We start from the raw sequence: 14,540 nt of genomic DNA, 5'->3' as shown, positions 1-14,540 counted from the left end.
GTGTCATGTTTGCTTTGCTGCATTCAATGTCTGTCTCTCGGTCCACTCCCATTCTCCCTGTTATTAGCACCCTCATGTTCATGACACTTTCTCTCATACTTTCATTTGCAATGTGGCATTCAATGGCAAAATGAATTAAATGACCAAAAAGACAAGAAGTGAAAAGAAAAAAAATCAGCTCTCATAGGACTGCCTCAGGAAGAAACCGATTTAGACTATTTTGTGACATTTGATTCCCTCTGCTAGTCCCATTCACTGACAAGAGCATGATTCCATCTTCAAGATTAGCAGAAATCAATAGACAAGGGTGGATAAGAGGGGCAAATAATAAGAGTTACTATTTTAGATTGCAATGGACTAGACATAACACACAGATATGAGTTTGTATTTGAGTGGCAAACGACCCCACCCACATATATGGTGAGACAGGGAGTGTTGTGGAGGATAAAATGGAATACAGTAAAGGGTGGGCTAGTTGGACAGGTTATAAGGTCCATGGATCAAAGCCTTTATTGAGAGAGAATGCACATGGTGCCTCTCCTTGTTGGGTGAATTTGTTATTATGAGGAATTACATTCATAGGTCTATGTCGCAGGCAAGAAATTATGGCAGTTATATGAAAATCCACCTAATGGCAAGGAGAATCCTAATGGTTTAAATTGAGGAAAGGCTCTCATTAAACCCTGCAAACTAGCAAGACAGAACATGCAGTGCAGGGTTGGGACCAGGCTTCCAAACTCATACTAGGAATGGCATTTCAAGATTACTGTGCTTTGGTGTCCCATGCTCTTGGTGTATTTTAGGAATGTTTAATGGTCAAATACAGGTGACAGAAGTATTTAAAAGGCAAGCCACAAAGGTGGGAGGCTAAAATCACAATCTTGTGTGATTATCTAGCATTCAATAAATATGAACAGAAAGATTCCAGGCCAATTTGACTAAAATTTCCACCTTCATTATGTCACATCTTTTCCATAATCCATTATATAAAATTTGAAAAATGGCTAATTAAAAAATATTTATTTTTGTTTATTTGGAAGGACTCCCAGCATCAGGCCTGGCTGCTTGGGCCTGCTCCTTTACTGTTTTTGCCTCTTTGTCATCATCATGATAAATACACTGAAGGGCTGTGAGAAATGTAGAGTAAGCTGAGTTGCCCCAGTCAACATATAAGAAGATCCCCAGACTAGTAACTGAGCTAAGGGGGACACTAAGAGCATTAGATTAGATCACTGACCCACAGAATTGTGGCAGAAGTCCCCTCCAGTGTGATCCTGCACTGCTCCTGGCAGTGAAGAGCCAAATCCAGCTTTCAGGCCTCAAACAATGCGCCTATGTCGTATCCTTAAGTAAATTCTTTTTCTGCTTAAATCATTCAGAGTTATTTGCAGTTAAGAACCTTGAGCAATCACTTGATAAAAGACAAAAAAAAAAAAAAAACAAAACCAGATGAAAACACTATTCTGCCTTTCATCCTTCAGGCCAACTCCTGAGTCAGCTGGGGTATAACTCTGGCCTCACTGAAAAGCCTCAGCTCATGTGATATCCTATCTGAGCCAAGGAGTTTGGCCAAAATATAGATGGACACAGGCCAGAAGGAAGTGGAGAGAGCACTTGAGATGCTAAGGCAAGACGTCTATGGGCCTGGTGACTGGTAGAATGGGCCTTTGTTCAGAATCGCACCGGCTAACTTTAGTGGGAATAGAAGAGCTGAGAGCGAGGGAAAACTGAGGTTCAGTAAAAACTGGACAGAAACGGGAGGAAGACAGGATCCTAAAGTGGAGTCCAGAGGAGTCTGGAGAAGTACTGGAATGGAACAGGGACAGAAGATGGGGCTGAAACCTGTAACTGAAAATGTTTTGACCAGCGCCATGGCTCAATTGGCTAATCCTCCACCTGCAGCGTCGGCACCCCGGGTTCTTGTCCCGGTTGAGGCGCCGGATTCTGTCCCGGTTGCTCCTCTTCCAGTCCAGCTCACTGCTGTGGCCAGGGAGTGCAGTGGAGGATGGCCCAAGTGCTTGGGCCCTGCACTCACATGGGAGACCAAGAGGAAGCACCTGGCTCCTGGTTTTGGATCAGCACAGCACGCCTGCTGCAACGCGCCCACCGTAGTGGCCAATTGGGGCTTTGGGGGGTGAACCAAAAGAAAAGGAAGATCTTTCTCTCTGTCTCTCTCTCTCATTGTCTAACTCTGCCTGTCCAAAAAAAAAAAAATGTTCTGTCTCAGCTTTCTTATGTCTCTGGAGAAGGCAGGAATGACTCCCTGTGGGGCTGTGGATTCCAGTAAAGGCAGGAAGGAAGGCTCTTTTTGTGGTACAACTTGTTCCATTCTGGGATGAGTGTGTGACTTAAATTCATATTCTGTGCTCTACCGCCCTGGTTTCTGGTCTTGCCTCCCTCCCTACACCCGATTCTTTCTCTCTTGTCAGAATGAGGACAGGAGATGAAGACTTCAATTGTATTAAGCTAAATACCATGACTGATCTGTGTTCTCTACGTTTGAAATCAAATCAGAGTCAAATCTGATCACCGAGCAGCACAGAAACTCATTTAAGTCATGGGCTCACTGGCTGTTTCCATCACTTTCAGTTGAGAAGAAAGGGTGCTGGTTCTGTGATCCTGCGGAGAGGAAGAACTTTCGTGGAGAGGATTTATAATAGAGCCTCAAATAATACAAGGATGTGATCCTGGGGCATCTTCCTCCCTCCCTCTACACACTGATGTGTTGGGTCTCTGGGAGCACCTGTCCCTCTGCTTTGTGTCTCCAACACTGAAACCTTGAGAGAAGGTAGTACACATTTCTTGTATAATGTAGGAACATATTTCCAAATTATCCCTCCCATTGGATTACTGTGGTTTCTGCGATCACAGCATTAGAGATCTTCTGCTTTGGGGCTTGAGGCTCATCAGTGTTCAGGAAAGCCACACTTAGATCTAAATGTCCAAACGCTATGTAAAGGTGGATTTCATCAGCCACCACAGGCAGAGCAGTCCTTTAATAGTGAGGGGAGGAGGTAATGGGACAAAGCATATTGGGAAAGAGGGAGAAGTAGAAGAGGAAGAAGGTACTAAGAGTCAAACAAAGATGAAAACCAGTCAACTTCACAGTCTTGTCAGGGATGCCTCCAACATTCAGCAGCCAAACACTGCTGAAATGATAATTTTTCTGAAGTTGGTATTTCAGGTAAGAAGAAAGAAGATCATCCTGTTAGAGGCTATGGATATAGGGGTGTATGCTTGGAAGCTTAGAAGTTTTGTGGGAAGACATTCTAATATTTGTTAATATTAGAATTCTTCTTTCATGATTTCCTTTCAACTCTATTTATAAACATAAGCTCCATGTAGCAGGGAATCATGGATTCCTTAACACTGTCTCTCTGTCACAGAGTGGTTACTCCATCAATAAGTAAGCACTGTATGTGAACTTGTGTATTTTTTCAATCTGTGTCACCTCTGGAGAAAACAAGTTCCAAAAGTTAGCTACCCACTGGGTAAAGTAACATGTCCTTTGCTTTGTTGTCAAAAAAGAAATAATTAAGCTTTCCAAGTTCAAACTATGAACAAGGGTATTTTTCAGGGTCTACTTGGTGCTATGTTTTGTAGCATTTTTGCACTTTTTGTTGATGACTTTGCTTTTAAAAATGTTCCCCAGGTGTAGTGCTGTGGTGCTGTCTATTGTTCCTATGTTGTGTTTTGTGCTCCATGGGGAAAACACTTAAACCAGGAGACACAAGCTTCATCCCAGTCTCTCATGTGGGTGCAGGGGCCCAAGAACTTGGGTCATCCTCTTCTGCTTTTCCCAGGCCATTAGCAAGGAGCTGGATTAGAATGTGAACTGGTGGTGCCCATTTGGGATTCTGGTGTCACAGGCAGCAGCATTATCTGCTACACCACGATGCTGCTCCCTAGCTTGACACTTTTTTTTTTTTTTGAGAGGTAGAGTTACAGACAGTGAGAAGGAGAGACAGAAAGGGAGAGGTCTTCTATCCACTGGTTCACTCCCCAAATGGCCACTATAGCCGGGGCTGGGTCAATCTGAAGCCAGGAGCCAGGAACAACTTCTGTCTCTCACATGGGTGCAGGGGCCCAAGGGCTTGGGCCACCTTCTACTGCTTTCCCAGGGCATAGCAGAGAGCTGGATCTGAATAGGAGCAGCTGGGACTCGAACCAGCGCCCACATGGGATGCCAGCGCCGCAGGTGGAGGATTAACCTACTGCGCCACAGTGCCAGTCCCTAGCTTGACACTTTTAAAAAAATCATTCTTAGGGTAATAAATCAGGTCTGAATGCCCATTTTTTTCTTTGTGTACTAAAATTTAAAATAAAAACACGTATTTTGGTAAGTTCCTGAAAGTTTTTTTAGTGCAAAAGCATTAAAGAAAACTTTGATTTCCTTAAATATTCTTACTATCTTCTATACAGGTGTTTTTTTTTCTTCTCCAAGAGTAATACTTCATTGGGTATATTTTGTGAGTATTTTACAAGGTCTTTCTCTGACTGCTGGGCCCTTTTAAATATACTGTTTTTTATTTTTTCTTCTGTTTGGCTCATGGGAGTTTATGTCTTATTGCTAAAAGTGTAAAGGCAGGAGTAGTGATACTATAGGATCCTGTAAATGCAATTGTTGCACAAGATCGATGTTATTTATATTCTTGGATATTGCCCTCCCTGTGTTAACTTCTTAGAAAAATTAAAGACCAACATGGAATTGGAATCAGAGGTAATTATTCCCTGTTTAGTTTGTTGAGAAAATAAGGCTTGGATTAATTAAATCCCTGCACAGCATTCATTGAGGGGTGATAGTGGAGCTGCAGAATAGCCCTCTCTGTTATAATAGTGAATAGCAATCATCTGTTGAATTCTCACCCAGAGCCAGGCACTGATACATGTTTTATACATATGGTTTGAATTGAAGTTTCTTTTTTTAAGATTTATTTTATTTATTTGAAAGACAGAGTTACAGAGAGAGGTAGAGACAGAGAGGGGTCTTCCATCTTCTGGTTCACTCCTCAGTTAGCCGCAATGCTCGGAGCTGTGCCGATCTGAAGCCAGGAGCCAGGAGCTTCCTCCGGGTCCCCCAAGTGCTTGGGCCACCTTCTACTGCTTTCCCAGGCCATAGCAGAGAGCTGGATTGGAAGAGGAGCAGCCAGGACTAGAACCGGCGCCCATATGGGATGCCGGCGCTTCAGGCCAAGGCTTTAACCCACTGCACCACAGCACCGGTCCCGAATTAAAATTTCTTATGAAGCAAAATTATCAGGTTACTAACACATGCCGTTTACTCTGAGGTAGGCAAATTTAATATTCCCATTCACCGATGAAGAATTTCAGGTGGGAAGTGGAGGAATTGGGATTTTAATTCAGGCCTGTCTGTTTTAGAAACCTTTCGTTGCTGTTAGCTCCATTGTCCTGGCATTTGCCTCTTCCTTGGACAACAACGGAAGTTACTCCTTTCTCTGCTATACTTTAATACTTAGTTCAGCGGGTGATTTCAACATTTAGAAAAATCCTGAGTATTTTCTTAGTGTATGAGGTCAAGGCCACCACCTCCTCAATTCTCATACATTCTTCTCCACACAATAGTCTAGTTATTATTACTATTTATAATTACTTCCCTATTTAAATGCTTAATTAAAGAGATAGGTGAATAGGGTGGTGTTCTTAGGTGATAGATTGTGCATTCGCTTTTGCTTTAACCTTCCCCACCCCTTGCCCTTTCCATTAGCTGATTCACAGGCTGTTTCCTTATTACTGTGAATTCTGGGGGCAGAACAAATCTATTTCTGGTTTCCATTAGCATTTTTATTTTTTAAGACCTTTTGAGTGATGGGTATGGCATATGAGTGGTTTCTGACAAAGGAGCTTCCAAACACAGTCTAAGGAAAAGAGTTATGAGGTGTATGAACCAATGCTCAACTCAGAAATTGCTTTGGTTTTTTTTTTAACTTTTATTTAATGAATATAAATTTCCAAAGTACAGAATATGGATTACAATGGCTTCCCCCCCATAACGTCCCTCCCACCCACAACCCTCCCCTTTCCCACTCCTTCTCCCCTTCCATTCACATCAAGATTCATTTTCATTTCTCTTTATATACAGAAGATCAGTTTAGCATAAGTAAAGATTTCAACAGTTTGCTCCCACACAGAAACATAAAGTGAAAAATACTGTTTGAGTACTAGTTATAGCATTAAATCTCAATGTACAGCACACTAAGGACAGAGATCCTACATGAGGAGTAAGTACACAGTGACTCCTGCTGTTGACTTAACAAATTGACACTCTTGTTTATGGCATCAGTAATCACCCTAGGCTCTTGTCATGAGCTGCCAAGGCTATGGAAGCCCCCTGAGTTCACTGACTCTGATAATTTTTAGACAAGGCCATGGTCAAAGTGGAAGTTCTCTCCTCCCTTCAGAGAAAGGTACCTCCTTCTTTGATGACCTGTTCTTTCCACTGGGATCTCACTTGCAGAGATCTTTCATTTAGTTTTTTTTTTTTTTTTTCCAGAGTGTCTTGGCTTTCCATGCCTGAAATACTCTCATGGGCTTTTCAGCCAGATCCGCATGCCTTTAGGGCTGATTCTGAGGCCAGAGTGCTGTTTAGGACATCTGCCATTCTATGGGTCTGCTGTGTATCTCACTTCCCATGTTGGATCATTCTCTCCCTTTTGATTCTATCAGCTAGTATTTGCAGACACTATTTTGTTTATGTGATCCCTTTGGTTCTTAGTCCTATCATTATGATCAATTGTGAACAGAAATTGATCACTGGGACTAGTGAGATGGCATTGGTACATGCCACCTTGATGGGATTGAATTGGAATCCCCTGGTATGTTTCTAACTCTACCGTTTGAGGTAAGTCAGCTTGAGCATGTCCCGAATTGCACATCTCTTCCCTCTCTTATTCCCACTCTTATATTTAACAGAGATCACTTTTCAGTTAAGTTTCAGCACTTAAGAAGAATTGTGTATTGATTACAGTATTCAACCAAAAGTATTAAGTAGAACAAACAAACAAAAATACTAAGAGGGATAACATATCAAGTTGCTCATCAACAGTCAGGGTGAGGGCTGATCAAGTCACCGTTTCTCATAGTGTTCATTTCACTTTAACAGGTTTCCTTTTTGGTGCTTTGGTTTTTTAACTTTGGAATGTTGCCTGATTTATAATACCTCTCCATGAGGAATGGAGAGAGGAGGACGCCAGATACATCGGGTACCCAGGTGAGGGCTACTGCTGAGGCTCTTACAAAGGAAAAGGAGGTCAGTTTCTTCCTGTGCATGGGATCAGCCAAAGCCAGGATGCCTTATAGCTTCAAACTTAGAAACTCTTATCCAAGAGTAATCCCTCTGACCATCTGAGGGGCTCCCAGGCTTCCCCTCTGTAGATTCTGGGTTTTGATGGGCCCTGACATGAGTATTTTGTCAAATGTCCCCTGGTGATTCTGAGTTACATCTCGTGGGCAAAGTATTACATCAACCATGGTTGTTTAAGGAGACAGGGTTTGGTACTTATGGTCAGTAAGGGATCCAGAGTTCATTAAATGAGATGATTCATGTAAAGAACTTAACACTGTGTTTAGAACCTAATGAATGACCTTTATTACTGTTACTGGATCAGGAGCAGAGGGTAATTCCAGAACACAAATAGGATGTGAGGTCTGGATCGCAGAGGGTCAGAGTGACATCGTTAAGCCAAAGGCAGTAAAAGGCAGAGTGAGGCAGGCCGGGGAATGCACGGGATTCAGGTTTTAGGGTTGGAACAATGCAGAAAAGGCAGAAACAGCTCCACTAAGGATGTGATGATCAAGAATCCTTATCACCTGGGTCTACCAAATGCCCAGCCTACCCCCCACCTCCCCTGCTCCATGGGTATAGTGTCTGTGTGTTCAGCTTTGCTAGTCCCCTACCTGGTTCTGACATCATTTCACCAGTGCTTTAGGCTTCAGACATTAAAGAGAATCAATTCGCTCTTTGTGCCCTAGGCCATGGCAGATTTTCAATTTCCTGGCTAACACCTGGCTTGCTTTGCTTCCTGCTTGAGCCCCTAGAGAATGCTTTCTGGCGACTCTGCACAGAGAAATAAGATGAACAATGAGTTCCCTAAAGGAAGGGAGGCCAATAAGGAATCCACAGTGGGCATGTGGGGATTATGTCATGATTAATGACAGGTGTCTCCCTTGCTCAGTGGAGTCAAATTTTTCATTTAGCACTGCGTGACCCCACCACTAAGGGATTTAATTGCTTGCCTTAGTCACTTGAAATAGATCCATCAGTGAAGTTCGGGAAATGAGATAACTTGACAGCAAAGCTCTCTTCCTTGTCTAGGAGCCAGAGAGTCAGTGGCATTAAACACCACAGAGGACAGATGAGGTGCAAACACGTTGGGTACACATGGCTCTGACTCTGCTCTTATTTGGCCTCAGTTGTGGGTTGAGACAGAAATAGACTGAAATATCCTTTTTCCTGCCCCAGTCTCCCAGCTCACTTTTAGTCTCTGTTTTGTTTTTGGTTTTTGTTTTTTAATCAAAGTAAGCAAGTAATTTTTTTCGCTTGCTTAAAAAAGAAAGTTGGAAGTTGGGAATTTAGCTTCAGTAGATTTTACTAAGTTGCCCTTTAAAATGATTATACCCATTGTTACTTCAGTCAGCTGAATATACAAGTTCTACATATACAATATCATCAACTATTAGTATTTTTGACAGGCTGCTGAGTGTGAAGAACGCATCTTACCTCATTGGTTTTGTTCCCCTCATCACAAATGACATTGGTCTGCTTTTATATGTTGATTGTACATTTTCATTTCCTCTGAGTTGTTTGATTTTATCCTTCACTAATTTTTCCCAATTTTTAATCTTTTGTATTAATTTTAGGTATTCTTTATCTTTTATGGCTACAAATCCTTTATTAGACATTAGTATCTCTCCTTGCTTGTGCCTTTTAATCTTTTTGGTCCTTATTATAAATTATAAATAAAACTTTAAATTCTAATATAATTAAATATGTCAATCTTTTTCCTTTTGGTGGTGGCCTTTTGTGCCTTTATCTATATTTTCTTCTAACTTTTTAAAAATATTGCTACTTAATTGCAGTTATTTCTTATTTTTTTGGGGGGGGGAACAGTTTGAAGTCCAGATTTACATTAGTTTTGCCAATGCTGATAGTACCAGATATGGACTAGTTCCTACCCCCTATTTCACCATCATTGATTGAAATGATAACTTTGCCATATACACTTGGCCCTCTGTAACCAAGGATTTCATATTTGCAGATTTAAAATATTGCAAATATTCCAGAAACTTCCAAAAACCAAGTCTTGAATTTGCCATGCGCAGAGTACTGTGCTGAATCCACATGAATGAAATGAAATATAGGCACTGTAAGTAATCTAGAGATGACTTCAGGTGTATAGGAAGATGTGTTTAGGTTATATGTAAATGCAATGCCATTTTATATACAGGACTTGAACACATGTAGGTTTTGGAGTCCTGGGAATACAGGAGTAAATTCCACATCTACTGAGAGATGACTACACTAAATGCCAAGTTCACAAAGATTTTCTGCTGGTCTTCAGGGTCTAATTTGTTGATATATTTGTTGTTTACTGTTCTAATGATACACACATATGATCACAATAGCTCTAGAATATTTGCAATTGCAAAAACCACATTTTGTTCTTCAACATTTCTTGACTCTTCCTGTGTACATGAATTTTAGAATCAGCATCAATTTTGATGATACCTTTTTCTTGTTTTTATTATTTTCTCCCTTTAATCTTTCCCAACTACTATATTTTCTCCTCCTCTTTTTTTTTCTAGTTTATCTCTTTATTTTGTCACTCTCTTATCTTTTTATCTCCTTCCTTCTACTTTCTTTGGGTATGTGGATAGAAACTTGGAATGGAAATCAGAAAATCTAAGTTTTAATTCTTTTCTGAGCAAGAAATGTAATTGTAGGTGAATCATTTTTTCTCTCAAGGTTTTAGATTTTTTTCTATTTTTAAAGATTTATTTATTTGAGAGGCAGAGTTACATACAGAAAGAGGGAGTGACAGAGAGAGAGAGAGAGAAAGAGAGAGAGAGAGGTCTTGCATCTGCTGGTTCACCCCCAAATGGCTGCAATGGCCGGAGCTGGACCAATTGAAGGCAGGAGCCTGGAGCTTCTTCCAGGCTTCCCATATGGGTGCAGGGGCCCAAGCACTTAGGCCATCTTCCACTGCTTTCTCTGGCCATTAGCAGGAAGCTGGATTGGAAGAAGAGCAGCTGGAACGATAACTGTCAACCATATGGGATGTTGGCACTTCAGGGGGAGGCTTAAACTACTATGCTACAGCGCTGGCCCTAGATTATTTTTTTTTCTTAAATGTTAGAATGGATTAGATGAATTCTGACATCCCATGTAACTTCTGCTCTTTTTTCACATGACAGCTTTCAATCTGTTTAAAAAATAAATTTATCTTCCAATTCCATTTTTTAAAAAACTTTTTTGACAGGCAGAGTGGACAGTGAGAGAGAGAGAGAGAGAGAGAAAGGTCTTCCTTTGCCATTGGTTCACCCTCCAATGGCCGCCGCGGCCGGCACATTGGGCTGATCCGAAGCCAGAAGCCAGGAGCCAGGTGCTTCTCTTGGTCTCCCATGTGGGTGCAGGGCCCAAGCACTTGGGCCATCCTCCACTGCACTCCTGGGCCACAGCAGAGAGCTGGCCTGGAAGAGGGGCAACTGGGACAGAATCTGGTGCCCTGACCAGGACTAGAACCCGGTGTGCCGGCGCCACAGGCGGAGGATTAGCCTATTGAGCTGCGGTGCCGGCCTCCATTTTCTTTTTTAAAGCTTTATTTTGTTTACTTCAAAGGCAGAGTTATAGTGAGAAATCGAGAGTTAGAGATTGAGAGAGATCAAAAGAGGAACACACACAGAGAGAGAGAGAGAGAGAGAGAGGTAACTTCCATCCTCTAGTTCACTCCCCAGATAGCTACAAAGGCAGGACGGGGCCAGGCATGAATCAGGAACCTAGGGTTCCATCTATGTCTGCCATGTGGAGGCAGGGGCCAAGTTCTTGGGCCATCTTCTACTGTTTCCCAGGCATGTTAACAGGAAGCTGGACTGGAATCGGAACAGCCAGGACTCCGATAGCACTCCAATATGGCATACCAGCTTAACTCGCTGCACCACAAAATTGGTCCCTGTTCTGTCTTTAGTCTCTGATTCTTGCATCTCATTTGGCTCTACTGGTCAGTTTATGTCAGAATGAAAAATCCTTTCTTTCCACCCTTCTATTCCCACCTTTGCTTCTTCCATCCAACCACACACAAATCCAGACCCTGCTGTCCTGAAACCCACATACTTAGACTCAATGTTCTCAGACTACCCTTCAGCAAAACAAAGACAGGAAATGTTGTTTAGGAGGCTCCTTTTGGGTTGGTTTAACTATTTAAACATGCTAATTTGCTGGTTCCTTTTCGTTGAGTCTTGCTTTAAGACACAGAGGGCCTATCAACCAGGCTCACATGGCTAGGATTAGCTGACAATTTGCTGTCAAGGTAGCCATCACCTATCTGAAAGTGATAAACTTTAGCAAATGGCTAGAGTGTATTTGCCTTACCCATCTGCTGTGCTTGCTTTTCTAACTGTTAATGGTCACAGTTGGAGGGCTAATGAGGCAATAGATACTCTTCTGGCTAATTAGCTTGCAGTGAAAGTGAAGCATTAGCTCAGGTGATCTCTGAGTGCTCATTTGCCTTGAGGGATATGCTAATAGATAAGGCTTTTTGCTTACTCACTTGAATTTTCTAACAGCTTGAGAGAGGATTTGGCTCATGGGATTTTACCTCCCATGAGATACACCCCTCTTGCCATTTATTTTCTAGTTTTATTTAAAAATTATTTATTTTATTTGTTTAAAGTACACAGAGAGACAGGCAGAGAGCTCTTTCATCCTTTGGTTCATTCTTCAAATGTACACAACAGCAGCAGTTGGGACAGATTGAAGCTGGAATCCCAGAACTCAGTCCAAGTTTCCCATATGTATGGGGCAGAAAGTCAAGGATATGAGCCACTGCCTGTTGCCTTCCAGTGTATACTTTAGCAAGGAGCTAGAATTGGAAGTGGAAGTGGAGCCAGAACTTGAACCCAGGGGCTCTGAGATGGGATTTGGGCAACTCAGGTTGTGCTGTTCCAAACACCTGCCCCATCTCACCATGCCATTTTGAGGAGGAAGATGTGGGCAGTGTGGATTCATAACTTTTAGTCCATAGTTCTAGAAATTCTCAGGATGGGGCCAATATTTGGTGCAGAGGTTAAGATACCTCTTGAGATGTCTATATCCCATATCAGAGTACCTGAGTTCAAGTCCTGGTTCTACTTCAATTCCAGCTTCCTGATAATGTGCACCCTGGGAGGCAGCAGGCAATGGCTTAAGTGCTTGGGTCCCTGCCACTCACATGGGACTCCTGGATTAAATTATGGCTTCCTGGCTTCAGCCTGGCTCAGCCCTGGCTGCTTTAGGAATTTGGGGAATGAACCACCAGGTAGAAGATTTCGATCTCGATCTCTCTCTCCATCACTAAATCTATCCTTATCTCTCTACTTTTCAAGTAAAATAAATAAATAATATATAAGTAAAAGAAATTCCCAGGATGGCAGCATGGTTCAAAGCTGAGCACCTCACTGCGTATTTCTTTCTTGAGATTGCTACCTACCCTAGTGGATTGGTTCACTGCCAATGACTATTGATGCAAGTATCCAAAAGAAAATGCAGCTCCTAGTCTCAGGTTGGGACAAATCAGAACTATACCGAATCTAGATCTTTCTATAAGGTAGAAAGAGGCCTCAGTCGCTGCTGCTGCGTGAGTCAGCTTCTCCTTCAGCCCAATTGTGCCTTCATGTTTCTTTGCAGATCTATCTTCCAGGAACACTCTCCCAATACCTTCTGCATGTACTACTCTGTTTTAGAGTCTCTAGAGATTCTAATTCAAGATGTACACACATATTATTGACCCAGCAGTAGCTCCCATCTCTGTGTCTTCTTAAGGTAGCACCTAGGCAGAATGCTCACTTAGCATTTATTGAATGGTTGAGTGATGAATGAAGACAAAGCTTGGATAATACGATGGGTGAAATTTTGAATCACATTTTATCTTTGCCTAGCTCAATCTTTAATACATCTCAGGCATCTCAAAGTGAAGCAGCAAAAACTGATAAAAAGGTCATTTGTAAGGCAATTGTTGAGAGACTATGCAAAATGACTTTGAGTAGTATAATGTTGAGGTGGTACATATAGCTTTTATAATACTGCTTAAAATGGTTATCTTTTCAGCAAAACAACATCAGATTTGAGAGTTGTGTAGTGGGAATCAAGTATCCGATGACCTCTGACCTATAGTGGTACTGATGTCTCCTTAGCCTCTTGCTGCTTCTTTCCCAGAAACCCCTTCTATATCCTGAAGCAGGTAAATACCCCTGGACCCCTAGGGTTGCTTAGTGCTGTTCTTGGCTAGGCAATATCCTTCACATGCTACCATTCTCCCCCTTCTTCTTGCATGAATGCCTTCATGACCCCAGCTCAGACTTGATGGCCTGCTCATTTCTGGGCATTGGCCAAAGTTCCCAGTGGCTTTGATCTTGACTTTCTTCCCTCAAGCTAAAGGGGTATTCTACTTGTGTCCTTCAAGAACTTATTGTGTGGCAAGCTCATGAGAGCCCCAAGACTAGAAATTAGGCCTTCCTGGTCTTCTGCAGGAGAACCTCCACAAGTTTCCATGGAAGGATAATCATAACTGGGATTTGACTTTTTGTTTTTATGTCATAAGAGTCTTTTATTCTGAAACAACTCCAGGTTCTTTTTTTTTTTTTTTTTTTTTTTTTTTGACAGGTGGAGTGGATAGTGAGAGGGAGAGACATAGAGAAAGGTCTTCCTTTGCCATTGATTCACCCTCGAATGGCCACCACAGCTGGTGCACTGCACTGATCCGAAGGCAGGAGCCAGGTGCTTCTCCTGGTCTCCCATGGGGTGCAGGGCCCAAGCACTTGGGCCATCCTCCACTGCCTTCCCGGGCCACAGCAGAGAGCTGGCTCGGAAGAGGGGCAACCGGGAAAGAATCCGGCACCCCGACCAGGACTAGAACCCGGTGTGCCGGTGCCACAAGGCAGAGGATTAGCCTATTGAGCCGCGGTGCCAGCTAGGTTCTTTTCTAGTAGAAGCAATGTCCAACTGCTGCCTTCAAATGCCTCAGAGAGGCAATAATAATAAAGTTAACATGTGTTGAGCACTGTTTATATGATAAGCTAAGTGTTTCTCATGTCTCACATTATTTAATCATCCCAACACTCTTTTTTTGTGTTTTTTTTTTTTTATTTTTTATTTAGTAAATATAAATTTTCAAAGTACAGTTAATGGATTACAATGGCTTCCCCCCCCGCCATAATTTCCCTCCCACTCAAACCCCTCCCATCTCCCGCTCCCTCTCCCATTCCATTCACATCAAGATTCATTTTCAATTATCTTTATATACAGAAGATCAATTCAGTATATATTAAGT

At 42.2% G+C, this 14,540-nt stretch overlaps 1 long non-coding RNA gene across 3 annotated transcripts in view; it reads left to right on the top strand.

The window, feature by feature from the left end:
* LOC149122690 (uncharacterized) overlaps nt 1–14,540 on the top strand; it is an 86,753-nt gene that overhangs the window by 20,807 nt on the left and 51,406 nt on the right. Inside the window, exon 3 of one of the 3 annotated variants that reach the window (XR_016219804.1) lies at nt 7,121–7,228. The exons of the other annotated variants lie outside the window; for them this stretch is intronic. This is a non-coding gene — a long non-coding RNA (uncharacterized LOC149122690). The remainder of the gene's footprint in view (nt 1–7,120; nt 7,229–14,540) is intronic. 3 annotated transcript variants of the gene reach the window in all.

This window comes from Oryctolagus cuniculus, chromosome 13 (genome assembly GCF_051225735.1).
Source record: "Oryctolagus cuniculus isolate XC-2025 breed Fujian yellow rabbit chromosome 13, ASM5122573v1, whole genome shotgun sequence".
NCBI lineage: Eukaryota > Metazoa > Chordata > Mammalia > Lagomorpha > Leporidae > Oryctolagus > Oryctolagus cuniculus.
The sequence above is the reverse complement of the archived record's forward strand: the minus strand, read 5'-3'. Positions and strand labels throughout refer to the sequence as shown.